Source organism: Mesoplodon mirus (assembly GCF_964341445.2).
Source record: "Mesoplodon mirus genome assembly, chromosome: 20".
Classification (NCBI taxonomy): domain Eukaryota; kingdom Metazoa; phylum Chordata; class Mammalia; order Artiodactyla; family Ziphiidae; genus Mesoplodon; species Mesoplodon mirus.
The window spans coordinates 25,761,421-25,775,394 of record NC_138996.1 but is presented as its reverse complement, the minus strand read 5'-3'; positions in this window follow the sequence as shown (position 1 = coordinate 25,775,394).

The following is a 13,974-nucleotide window of genomic DNA, read 5'->3' as shown; positions in this document are numbered from 1 at the left end:
AGTTAGCCTGGCAAAACCTGAAATCTGTATTTTCCTTGTCCCTTCAAAGTGTCATTTGACTTCCTCTCTGATTAAGCTTGTGGCATCAGTATTCAGGTTTATCACCTGTGCCTCGTAAAAACAAACAGGAATTCTTAGAAAGGAACAGTTTGGTAGATGGTAATGTTCAGTTGCAGTAAGACAGACGAGGCGTGGAGATGTATAATTTGGTGTGCTGAAACTCCATGGCTGACTGCTTAGCAAGGTTTTTTGTCCTCAGTAGAGTTAACTAATTAGAGAAAACTACAGATTTAGCAACAAACAAATGTGTGTGGCTTGCAAGGCGGGCTCTCCTCTGGCACCTGCCTCATCCCTCCCACCCCTTTTCCCTTTGTCGCTACCCTGATCTACACAGGCTCCCAGGAACAGCCCGTGCTGTTTCCCTCCATCCATCTTGGCTCCAGTTGTTCCCCGTCCCTGGAAGATCCTCACTTACCCTCCACCTCCTTGGCACATTGAACTTCCTCTCAAGAGCCAGCTCCACTTGTTTCTTGTCCCCAACCCTACTCCCCTCCCGCTCTTTAATTAAACAAATACTTACATACTGAGTAGCAGCTAGATTCCAGGTGGTGTGCCCGGTGTGAGGCTCCAATTGCTAATAAGATGGGATTGCTCTCGGGAACCCAGGATCTAGCGGGGCATCCCTACGGTGGCCCACACCACCGTGAACTAACTCACCTGTTTCCAGGCATTCTTCTAGGAGATTTGACATAAATTCACCTGCTCAGTCCTCACAGCCACCACGAGGTGGGTCCCATTCTCCTCCACCTAGGATGCAGATGATGTCATTGCAGACACAGCTCTGCCTGACCCTTAAGAAGCCTGGCTCCTCCCGTCTCCTGGGGACTTGACTCACATTTGCTGATTATCAGGTCCCCTGGATTCTTCTGTTTTTGCCTCTTGCCAAGCTTCTCCCTTCTGTTACTGTGAGCCTGTGAATTTGCTGCTCTGCTGCAGCTACCCTGCGCCTGTCCCAGTCAATGCAGGCTCTCAGGACTCTGGCCTTGGGCCTGAGACATCACTCTCCCTGCTGCACTTCACTTCAAGTAGGGGCCCGGCTGTTGCCTGTCTCCCTGTGGTGCCACTGAAACTAGGCAGTGATTTTTAATGAACTCTTCAAGGAGTATTTATGGAGTTTCTGCCTAAGGCCGGACATCATTCTCGGTGTCAGAGATGTAGTGGTGAAAAAGGCAAACAGGTCTTATTCCCTAGAATATATACTGGCGGGAGGATTAAAGTCAAACTTTTTGTACCTTATTGCTCCAGGTGAAGTTTTCATTCCTGAGCCCCAAACAGAAGTTGCCTGGATTGTATCTATTATAGTAATACAAACTAGCATTTCTTTTATGTTTACCATGAACCAGTCTCTATGTCAAGATATTCATTTCATTAATTTAGTTGTCCAATAATCCCACAAGGTCGGCACTGTTGTTATCCTCTTTTATTTTTATTTTTTCTTTTATTTGTCATCCCATTTTAAAGATGAGAGAACTGGGGTTCAGAGTGGTGTAAGGCCATGTGGCTAGTAGGGAGGGCAGGATTCAGTACTTTCTCTCAGGTATCTGCCCAGATCCTGTATGCTTGGTAAATACCTTTAAGGGCAACAAGAGAAGAGGTGAGATGTGGAGAATAAAGAAGAGGCCAGAATGATACCTTTCACAATGGGAAGAGGAGATAAGTTTGTTAGCAGAGAAAACCTATCCCTTGCTCTCTGGTGGTGCCCTGGGAAGTTGACAGGACCTCAGAAAGAAAGTATGCTGAAGGAAATCAAACCCTGGACAGCATTTCAGCATTGACTAAAATTCTCATTTGCCACACATGGTACAGAGACAGAGACAGGCATCGGACTAGAAGGGTCCTTATGATCTTGAACCATGCAGTTACCAGCAGTGAACAATGAGGCTTAAGAATGAAGACCCCCTTCCCAATTTGGGGGTTACCACTGGGTTTGATCCTTTGAGGGAGAGAGATTCCTAATAATATTTGTACTTAAATTTCCTACCAGCCCAATAAAATGGAAGCTCAGAATGAGATTCACATTTATTAAAGGGAATAAAGGCATGGCCATATCTTACACATCTGAGTTTATGGTTTGAGATTCATCACTACTACACACAGATCTTGATGGAGTGCAGATCTTGTGTCAAGCTGTGCTACGGGTAGGATGCACAGAGGTGAATAAAAAGTAGTAATGTCTACAGTTAAGTGGACAAAACTTATATTAGATAAACAAATATGCAATTAAAACTACAGATTTTGAGAAGTGTAATAGATATCTAGGATGCTATGAGAGAGGATAACAGGGAGGAACCATCAGAACTAGAGGTCAGTGACAGCCCCTCCTGAGGAGTTAGCCCCCAAACAATGAAGATGAGTTACTTGGGAGCATGGGGTGGGGAGGAAAAGATTCCGGGCACAGAGAATAACACAAGTAAAGAGTAGGAAATAGGGGACCAAAAGGTGACCTGGATGCCCGACCATAGCAAGGGAGGAGGAAGGTGCTGCATGAGTTTTAGAAGAAGGGGTACCCAGTAGCCAGAAACTGAAGAATCTCTTGTGTCACATTATAGATTGGCAGCTTAACCTCACCTGAAATGAGCAAACACTGATGACTTTTCAGAATGGGAGGAACACATTTAGATTTACTTTTTAAAAAGATCATTGGAATAAAGGGTAGGAACGGTGAGACTGATTGAGAAGCCGTTGCCGTAAGGATGGAAGGAGATGCGGGTGGCTTCGCTGTGGGCAGCGTGGGTGGGGGTGGTAATGGAAAGAGCTGGATGTCCTTGAAGTTTCCTTAGGAGGTGTTCTCGATGGGACTCAGCAAGTATAGGGTATAGGAGATGATGGAGAAGAAGGTATGGAAGAGATCCCGAGATGTGTGATATAAACACCTGGAATGATGGGGACGGCTTTTACAAGGTGTAGTAGAGAAACAGTTTTTAGAAAAAGAGACAGAATTCAGAAGCGGGCATGCAAGTTTAAAAATGTGTGAGGAATCCAAGAAGCATTTCATCATACTGAATATCTGGGTATTTTTCATTTGTCATGTAAACCCCACAGTTAACTTATATACATACTATAGCTCTTTTGCTCTTTGTCTAAAGCAGGAGGAATCTGAAGACCATACCTGCCAATTCTATCTTGAGGTATTAATGTAAGCAAGTGGGATAAATGCAAATCAGATCCACAAAGCATTTGGAAAATCCTATAAGGGCAGGTCTGCATTTGTGGAGTCACGTTTATATTAGTCAGCAGAGTTTTCATTGTTTAATTGCCCTACTCATTGGCCCAAGATAGATTTTAAGTCTAAGTCTTAAAATAAGAATAATTTACAATTGTGTATCGAGAAAGAAATAAAATAATCCACCATTTGATTATCTGCCCCAATCTGCCTTATCTTCAAAGTCATGAAATAAAAGTGAAAGTGCATAAATTAAGGAGGTTTTCAAATAAATATTCACAGGATGGTGATGTCTGCATAAATTTATTTGAACAGTAAAGCCACAAGCTGGTTTCATTTACAGTATTTAAGGGCTCATGTTAGGAGCTAGGCAGTTCTCTTGTTCATAGCCAGTAATGGTTTTTTCCTATACTACAATCTCAGATACCATCTTCATTTTGGTTGTAAGGACTCCCGTTCTTCCGTTTTATGTATTTGCTCTCCGGTTTCTATCTCCTAGATCTTAGACTGAATGTGGTGACCAAATGAGAACTCTAGTTTCCTGTCTTTTACTGCCCCACACCATTTCCGTAACCTAATCAAAATGTGGTATTTTTTCCCAAGGCATTGCCATATTTTTCTCTCATCATGACACTTAATTTGAAGGTGGCAGACTCGAAGATGCACTGTTTTGTGACAAATTTGTAAGCCATGAATTGATCTCTGCTCTACACACAGCAATATGCAAGCGTGGTATCTTGTAACTTACCATAAGTCATGCTTTACTTCTTTGCTCATAGACTTTCTGAGAGCTGAGTGGAGATGGATGGCAGTCAGTTCTTCACTGTCATCCATTGTTGCTGGTAATTTATGGATAAGATGTGTTATGATGCCTGTGAGTTATGATGCCTCTTGTTTGCTTGAGTTGTCCTGTGCTGAGGAGTGCAATGCCTACATCACAACGTTTGAGTGTTTACGATCATGTACTGCAAAAAGAAAGTCATAGAAGCATAGCATTATATTCATGAGCTATAAGATTCATCCAGTAAAAAGCCATTTCCTCTTTTGGCACGATGCCGTACGGCTGAAGCACAAGGATGCTGCAGGTGTAAGAATACAAGTAAGGCTGATTAAACTAAGTCATTTTCTTCATTTCATGGTCATTAAGAAAACTGAGAGGGATTTCATCACAGTGTCTTCCATAGATGGACTAGTTCCCCCTCTGCCCCCATTACCCCCCCAAAAATTAGAGAAAATATTGGCAGGAGGTATTGTGTCCATGTTGTTATGATAATCCACTTTTTAAAAGTAAACATAAGCAATCTGTTAAGAGGCATGGAAGGAAAAAGTACCTTTGCTCTTTGAAAAAACTCAAGTGCAGTTTTATTCTCATCACATCATTTTAATTTGCAGAAGAAAGTACCATCTTAAGTGCACTGGCATTATTATCATTAATTAATATTAATTGGGCATAAACACTCTCCCAAGTTTCCAAATTACACTCTGATCATAAGTTCAGCACTTCCTACGCTCTTTACTGTCATTAATGGTAACATGGCAACGTGTTATCACTGATCTAAGAAATGAAACACAGATCTGCAACATCAATCATGAAATGATAGATTATGTAGTAGTAGAGAGATCAGTTCATGAATGACAAACATAAAGGAGCAGAGATAGGCCATAAGCAAATGTTAGTCATTCTTCTTCCCACCCATCCAATCATCCCATCCTGGGAAATATAGCTAGTTTGGAAAGTGTTTTTTTTTTTTTTTTAATCTTAGATTGTTTAGACTTTTCACAGAGTAGGCAGTCAATTTTTAAGCAAATAAATGAACAGATAAATGAATGGAATGGGAAAAAAAGGAAAACAGAAATATATACTTCATAGGTCAAAGCATAGGTCTTTGAATATGATTATCAGTTTTCCCAGTTTAGTATAATCTAATATATTTGAAATAGAAACCACACAAGCTGGTACATGAATTATAAATATATATATATTTGGTATATATATTCTGTCTTCAAAGTCTGTACGTTACAAGCTATCAATGTTAAATAAGCTTTTAAAGTATAATCTCAAATAGGTGAATGTGCTAAAATGTGGGAAGAACATATACACAGTATTGATGCACATCTCATTAGAAACCCTTTATTGAAAAAAGGCCAAGTAATCCAACCATCCAAAAATAAAATATTGTAAGTTCCCTGGAGAGGGGTTTATTTTTAGAAAAAGGCTTTCATAGCCTATGTAGAATAAATATTGATGAGCCATATTTATATTTGTTTTTAATTCCTATATACTATGATATCCAGGAAGACATGTGTGGAGTATAAGTATACTAACTCTAACATTGCTTTCTTTCAACATTGCTTTCTTTCAACAGTTTTTTTCTCAATTACAGTTACAACTGTGACAACAAAAAACTGTAAACAAGATTTTCTTGTCTTTAACTCACTTCACAATAGCTTGATATTTTAATTCCATTATATAACTTATTATTCCAGTGTATATAATGGAAAAATGGGGGTGTGTAGATGGGATAGATTAGGATAATATAAACTTTCAGGCTGTAAATCTTTGGAAATGTAGGCATTGTGATACTCTCTAAATCAGGGATCCCCAACCCCCAGGCCGTGGACGGATACCGGTCTGTGGCCTGTTAGGAACAGGGCTGCACAACAGGAGGTGAGCGGTGGGCTAGCCAAGGGAAGCTTCCTCTGAGGCTCCCCATTGCTCACATTACTGCCTGAACCATCCCCCGACCACCGTCCATGGAAAAACTGTCTTCCACGAAACCGGGCCCTGGTGCCATAAAGGTTGAGGACCGCTGCTCTAAATAAATTCAGTTAAAGTCTTAAAAGTAGCTTACAGAGCTGACTATATCTACCATAAAAATGTCAATACTTGGCAACCTTCTATTTCTTCTCTCTGTTTCTGGTCTGTTCAGGCCACTTCCCATTTTGGAAATTTCTGGGTCCCAAGATATAAACTTAGTAATTTCATTGAACTTTACCTATTGTAGTATATTTTCCTTTTTTTCCCCCCCATAAAATCATGGAATTGGGGGAAATAAGAATTAGAATAAGAGAGGGCAGTAATTTAAAAAAGTAATGACAAATTCTACAAAATACAATAACGTTTCATGGAGTTGGAAGTTATGACAGAATCCTAAAGTGGATTTTTATAATATGGCTTATGAGCTTTTAGAAAGCCAATGGTAACCGTTAGGAAGTAGGATGAATGAACTAAGATTAAGTGATACCAAATTAATACTACTTTTTAATAGTGCTTTTGAACAGGAAGATTTGGAAAATGCTATAAGCATGGTATATCTGAAATTCAATAAACAATTTGACAAAGACTTGTATTGAATAAATGGTATGTTAGTGTATAAATTTAAGGTGTGCAGTGTGCTATTTTGATACATTTATATATTGTAAGATAATTGCCATTGTAGTGATATTTATCACATTACATTATTACAGTATATTTTCTTAAATTGAAGTATAGTTGATTTATAATGTTGTGTTAGTTTCTGGTGTACAAAAAAGTGATTCAGTTTATATACATATATATATATATATATATATATATATATATATATATATATATATATATATATATATATACTCTTTTTCATATTTTTTCCATTGTGGTTTATTACAGGATATTGAATATAGTTTCCTGTGCTATACAGTAGGACCAATAGTTGTTTACCTATTTTATATATAGTAGTTGTATCTGATAATCCCAAACTCTTAATTTATCCCTCCCCATCCCCTTTCCCCCTTGGTAACCACAAGTCTATTCTCTATGTCTGTGAGTCTGTTTTGTAAATAAGTTCATTTGTGTCATATTTTAGATTCCACATATAAGTGGTATCATATGGTATTTGTGTTTCTCTTTCTGACTTACTTCATTTAGTATGATAATCTTTAGATCCATCCATGTTGTTGCAAATGGCGTTATTTCATTCCTTTCTATGACTGAGTAATATTCCATTGTGTATATATACCACATCTTCTTTATCCATTCATCTGTCCATGTAATTACAGTATACTCTTATTGTCTGTAGTCATCATACGTGCCTTAGTTTGACATCTGTGGCTTATTTACTACTCATTACTGGTGTGTACACTTAAACACTATCAATCTTATCCCCTCACCACCCCGCCATCCCCTGATGACCACCATTTTACTCTGTTTTTTACAGGTTTGATTTTTTTAGATTCCACAGATAAGTGATATCATACTATTCTTGTCTTTCTCTGTCTGGCTTTTCTCATTTAGTGTGCTCAGGGTCCATCTATGTTGTTGAAAATGACAGAAAATTCTCTTTTCTCATGCCTGGGTAATATTCCACTGTGTACCACATCTTTTTTTTTTTTTTTTTTTTTTTTTTTGTGGTACGCGGGCCTCTCACTGTTGTGGCCTCTCCCGTTGCGGAGCACAGGCTCCAGCCGTGCAGGCTCAGCGGCCATGGCTCACGGGCCCAGCCGCTCTGCAGCATGTGGGATCTTCCTGGACCGGGGCACAAACCCGTGTCCCCTGCATCGGCAGGCGGACTCTCAACCACTGTGCCACCAGGGAAGCCCATGCAGCGAACCACTTTTTTTTTTTTTTTTTTTTTGGTTCGCGGGCCTCTCACTGTTGTGGCCTCTCCCGTTGCGGAGCACAGGCTCCGGACGCGCAGGCTCAGCGGCCGTAGCTCACGGACCCAGCCGCTCCGCGGCATGTGGGATCTTCCCGGACCGGGGCCCGAACCCGTGTCCCCTGCATCGGCAGGCGGATTCTCAACCACTACGCCACCAGGGAAGCCCGCGAACCATTTTTAATGGATGCTCATAGTTAATTTTCTAGGAAGAAAATACTACCACATCTTAAATATATCTATCACAATTTAATGAGAAAGAGTAATATTTAAGAAAACTATAAAAGCAATGATGTGTAAAAACCAGGGTGTATAAAATTCTAAAACAGATTTTTAACTCCTTTTGGTGAAATGTAGTTAAAGAACCACCATATTAAATTGGTTTGACATTGTCTTCAAACTCTTCTTTCCTGAGTCCACGGTTAAATAAAGAAGTGTCTTGAGAATTTAAAGTTGAATCTAAAGACAAAAAGCTAGTATCTCCCATTAGTATTGACATAGTTTGGTCGTGTGGACTGGCTGTAAGTGGATTTGACAAAAAGTAGTTGTCACTGTCTCAAAGCTTCTTGAATAATGCAGTAGAAGGTAATGCATAGGTTCCCAAACATTTCTGATGAATGAAGTTAGAAATGGGCAGAGTGTCTCAAAGTCTACATTTAAATGAATATGAAGTAAACATTGAGTGTCTGTAATGTGCCTGTATGTCCGTTCACTTTAATATAAAGTGAAAAGTTACACCATTAGTTATTCCTTTTGAAGGAACTGGTAGATCTTGGGCTGGCTCTAGAATAGAACCATGGAGACTGACAGAGGCACTTAAATTAAAATAGAATTTGATTATACAGTTGTTTAAAACCTTCAGAAATATATATCAAAGGCAAAATGTTGAATGCTTAAATCAGACATCCTTTATTGTAAGTGAAATCTCTGTTCTTGCTACATTTCATTAACACAATTATTATGGAAATTTGATTAAATGTGGATGGAAAAGGACAGTTGCATTTTAATAGGGCTAATTCCAGCTGCATATTTTAGATGAAGAATTGTGTAGAATCGAAATCTAAGTCTGTACACACTATGGCTGTACCTTCTTTCTCATCTCATGTGTGCTTGCTTAGCTTTTGTGAATTTAAAGTACATTTCTAATAAAAGCTCATAAATATTATCGTAAGTGTATTTTCTTCCCTCCAAGACATTCTTGACAATGGATAACTTATTACCCAGCTTTGACACATTTTTAGCCATCTTTTTGACTATACTCCTGTGGATGGCATCCTTTAACCTCCTTTTAGTAAATTTGAACTAGGCCGTTAGAAAACAGAAAAGAAAAACAAAAACAAAAAAACACCAAAGACTTGTGTTAGAATTGGATATAGTTAAAAAAAATCGGTGGATTAACTTGTATGTTACTTTACCTTTTATGTTGAATTAACTTTCTATTTCTGAATAATTCAATAAATTTGTATAAATTTCTTGAACCACTAAAACACAAGCTAAATACACACACATTGGGGATTTAAGAAATAATTCAAAATTTGAGTTGTAAATTAACTTTGTTGAATAGATTTATATAGAAAGAAATTTGATTAACACAGTGAAATAAGTCACCCAAATCAGAAGGTGAGAAGAAACTGTAGGTGATCTAAGTGGTACATGAACACTTTGGCAGGAGACGTGCTTCTTTGTTTGCTCTGAGCTGTGCCTTATATACTTGCCTTGTACGTTTATGGACAGTTTCAGAGTTAGAATCACTTTTATAACAAGAATATTGAATGTTTATATGTTTCACTTCTGTAATTTCTTTACTCTCCAACCAGCTTGCACCTACAGACATAAGTGTAGTGAAGGTGATCTCCCCAGGATGCCTGGAGCCAACATGGCAGGAGGGAGGGTCGCGACTGCTGAGAGAAACCCAAAGAACTGGTCTCATTAGGCTCTTGTAGTAGATCTCTAGAACTTATTCATCTTGCATTACTGAAACTTTATACCAGTTGATTAGCAACTCCCCATGTCCCCCTCTCCCTGACTCCTGGAAACCATTATTCTGCTACCTGCTTCTGTGAGTTTGAGTGATTTAGATACCTCATAGCAATCAAATCATGCAGTATTTGTCCTTCCTTGTCTGGCTTATTTCACTTAGCATAATGTCATCAAGATTCATCTATATTGTCTAATATTGCAGGATTTTCTTCTTTTTTAAGGCTAAATAATATTCCATGTATATACTACGTTTTCTGTATCCATTCATCCGTTGATGGATATTTAAGTTGTTTCTGTATCTTCTAGAATTTCCTAAGACTTGTTTTGTGACCTAACAATCTCTCTTTAGACCAAATGAACCTAACAGACCCATACAAAACATTCCACCCAACAACAAAATATACATTCTTCTCAACTGCACAGGGAACATTCTTCTTCCTGGGCCATAGGAAAGAAGGCCTTAAAATGTAAAAGAGAGTGAAAACAATTCTAGGGGCTGTGATCATGAGGACACATTTCTTTCCGTACTCTTATAGGAATCATGACTTCACTCATCTGAAGTGCCAAATACAACTGATTCCATATTGGGCTACTAGTTCCTGTGATTAAACTTTACAAAATTAATCCATGTGTTTATGTATAGCTTTAACTCAGACACAGAATTGCTTTAGAATGATGAAATTTATTTCTATAAAAAGCAATCTACTTGCTGAAGCTAGGAAAGCAGAATGGTTGGAACCCATGCTGTGCTACATAAAAGGGAGCTGCTGAAGATAGCCATCTCTAAATGAGGCTGGAAATTTGTTGATTGGCTTGTTGGAGTCTTTTTCTCTTTCATTTTCCAAAAGAAGGAGCAGATGCATATCTGGCAATTTTCTATTTTTGTCTTGCTTCCCAGATTTAGTTCATTGATTGCTTGATTTTCTCAGTGTTCATCTTTCAGGAAAGTTTATAGCAAGCAGATATTCTCTGCCAGTCTGTATCAGAAGGCAGTGGTTAATGGGGGAATGTGTCACTTCCCCAGGGGCCAATCAAATAAACTTAGTTACATGGCAAGTCCATTGAAAGAAGATAGTGCGATATACAGACATGAACTGATTCCCCACCCCCGGCCCCCCTTGTCCCATAGTGCTCAGGAAGCACCAAGGACTAAACAATCATCTGATTAGTCATAAGAAAAGTTCCACTCTGCAGATGTTCATACCACACTTCAAATGAAACTATTGATTGATCTTAATAGAACATGGTTTAAACACTTATCATGCTTTATATTAATGGCCTCTTTGTTCCAAGCACACCATTTAAAAATTAGTGCTAATGTTTAGTTATGCTGGTACCTAAGACATTCATGCATCAAGCATTTAGTTGTTTCCTAATGTGGACACTGAATTTTTTTGCCTCCAAAAAGAGACATGTTTTCTGGAACCCTAATCTAGAAATGTGATCAGACGCACCATATGACCATGGATGAGAACTTGATATTTAATTTTTGGCAAGTAATAGAGAATGTCTATGTGCCACACTTACATAACAAATCAAGTACACCTAAGTCAGGGAGCACACAATCTAATGTTTGAGAGCTTAAAAATCTGAAATTCCCAAGTGACATTTCTAGGAAATCATGCAAGTTAAATGCAGTGGTAAAAATGTTAAGGTGGCAACCTTACGAGTCTTAACACTAGCATCATAAATTTCACTCTCTTTCCTGCCTTAAGATTTTTATCCTAGTTGCTAGAATTAGAAGTAAGAATAAAAAATAGAAGGCAAATAAATGATAGTGTGTTTATTTATGGCAGTTCCCAAATTTCAAAAAAATGAGTTGGTTACCTTTGAAACCATTACCGATCTGAAGGCAGCTGCTTTCTGATTTCCCTCAGAACTCTATAGAAGAGACTGACTTAGAGAAACACATATATCAGTAGAATAAGTTTTCCTCTCACCTGTCACCTTCTTTTCATTTTTACAGCATTTATATTTGTTCATGCCTGTGTTCTTTCTCATGTGGCTTTTCTGGACTCTAGAGTCTCCTCCTTCAATCCAGTTTTTATGCAACTGCCAAATACAGCTTTCTGGGGGCAAAGCTATAATCTCATTCTTGTTTTGCTCAAAAACCTTTAAACAAGTGAAACTATATGCATATGTATAATACAGATGTAAAAACAAACACATAATTATAGGATAGTTAGGAGAAGAATTTATTAGCTAACAACTGAGCATAGGTGATGTGACTATTTGACTATCTTTTTTTTTAGTTTTTGTATTTATCAAATATTCTACAATGAACAATCATTAATTTAGTAATCTGATAGAGAATATTTAAAAATATATTTATATCTATAATATAATTATGTGTTTTCTTTTTGGGGTTCTCTTTTATTTTGTATAATGGGTGCAGTAAGATGTAACTGTGGATTTCTTTTATGCCCTGGTCTTTGAAAGATGAAATAGGATATAAGAGGGAATAGGGGGAAGGAAACCTGCACAGAGTAGTTTAGAAACTTAGCACAGAGTAAGTGAGGTGCTTATGGTTTCTGTATTATTCATTCCAACTCATGACATAAGCACCTACATAAAAAAGAAAATTAGAACAGAAGGACAAACTAGTAATGACAAGTATTCTTTTGCCTGGAATGTCCTTTGGGGACAGATCCTTAGAGAACCCGTGTTGTGCTGGTGATAGGGAGCTGGTCAAAGATTGGAGCTCTTGGCCATTTCTTCATAAGAACAACTACTAACAGGAAGCTCTGATCAGCCATAGGGAAGAGAAACTCATTCCAGGGGAAAAGGGCATGAAAAAGAACTAGGAGCAAGTGAGGGTCCAAAATGATGGATCAACATCCAAGAAAATAATCTCAGTCCTTAAGGTGGAGTGGATGGAGGGCTAGGACAGTAAGCAGGGAACTCAACTGTGATTAACAAAGGGTCTTGTAAGGTAAACCTAGTCCCAGGGCTACCATGTTGTACAGTCCTGGTGGTGCCATTCACATTGTAGTTTATGTGACTGTTGCCCCCAAAGTTGTGGAGTGCAGTAGCCCTATAGAGGGTCCTGTCAGGTGTTATAAACAGGGTCCCTGCTTAGCTGACTGAGTACTCGGATTTAGAACTACCGGGCCATAGTCTTGAGGGGAGCATAGAAATTAGTAATAACTGGTGAATAGTGTAGGCACAAGGACTTTGCAGTGATGGCAGAGGCAGTAGTTCCTTGGTCTGTAAGAATGGTTTAATTCAATGTAGAGAAAGAAACATAGATATAATATGGTTGAAAAGAATGTTGGCTCTGGTCCCAAATTGCTTGGGATGGTTTTCTGGCTCCATGACATGCCAGACCTTGTGCAATTTACTTAACATTTCAGTGCCTCATTTTTCTCATAGGGTTGTTCTTAAATGAATAAATGCATATAAAGCACTTAGAGCAAAGCCTGGTCCAAGGTAAGCAATCAATAAATGTTGGCAACTGCCTTTAGCACTGCCCATCTATCAGAGCAGAGTTATGAACCTGTGACCGGACAGTCTTAGGAAATCCAGCTTGGAGGCAAAAGAGTGAGGAAACTAACCAGGATTAAAATATGAAAACCCTGCTTTAACACTTCCCCAGGTTCCTGAAGCAGGTTGTTGTATCCATTTTCAGGTTTAGAAAGGAGTCTTTTTCCAATGGTCCTCCTCTACTATCTAATGCCTTTCTGTGAAGAGAGTAGAACCTATCTTAAAACTTGACCCATTCCCTCTTCTTTAGATCTGGTAGGCTGATGTTCCCATTTTATCTGTTTGCTTAAAGCAAAAAGAACTATCACAATCACCTGTTACTTCAAGGTAGTTTTGATAGTTAATCAGTGATGGTTTGTAGTTAATTAAAAGAATGGAATATTGGGAACAAAATCATCATATGAACCAGGCATTTATTGGGATACTATGGATTCTGCCCCAAGGACTCCCTCTTCAATCACTGATCAGCAAGCTTTCTGGGTCTGGCACCTGACTTCTGGAATGGAGGTACACTAGAGCTGGGTTCTCTGCTATTGATGGGTCACTATGCATTGTGACCTAGTACCCCCAAATGATGACTGCTCAATTGCCAATGGCACTTGGCCATTGGCAACGATTGGTGTATTAAAACATGTAATTCCCTTGTTGCTAGCC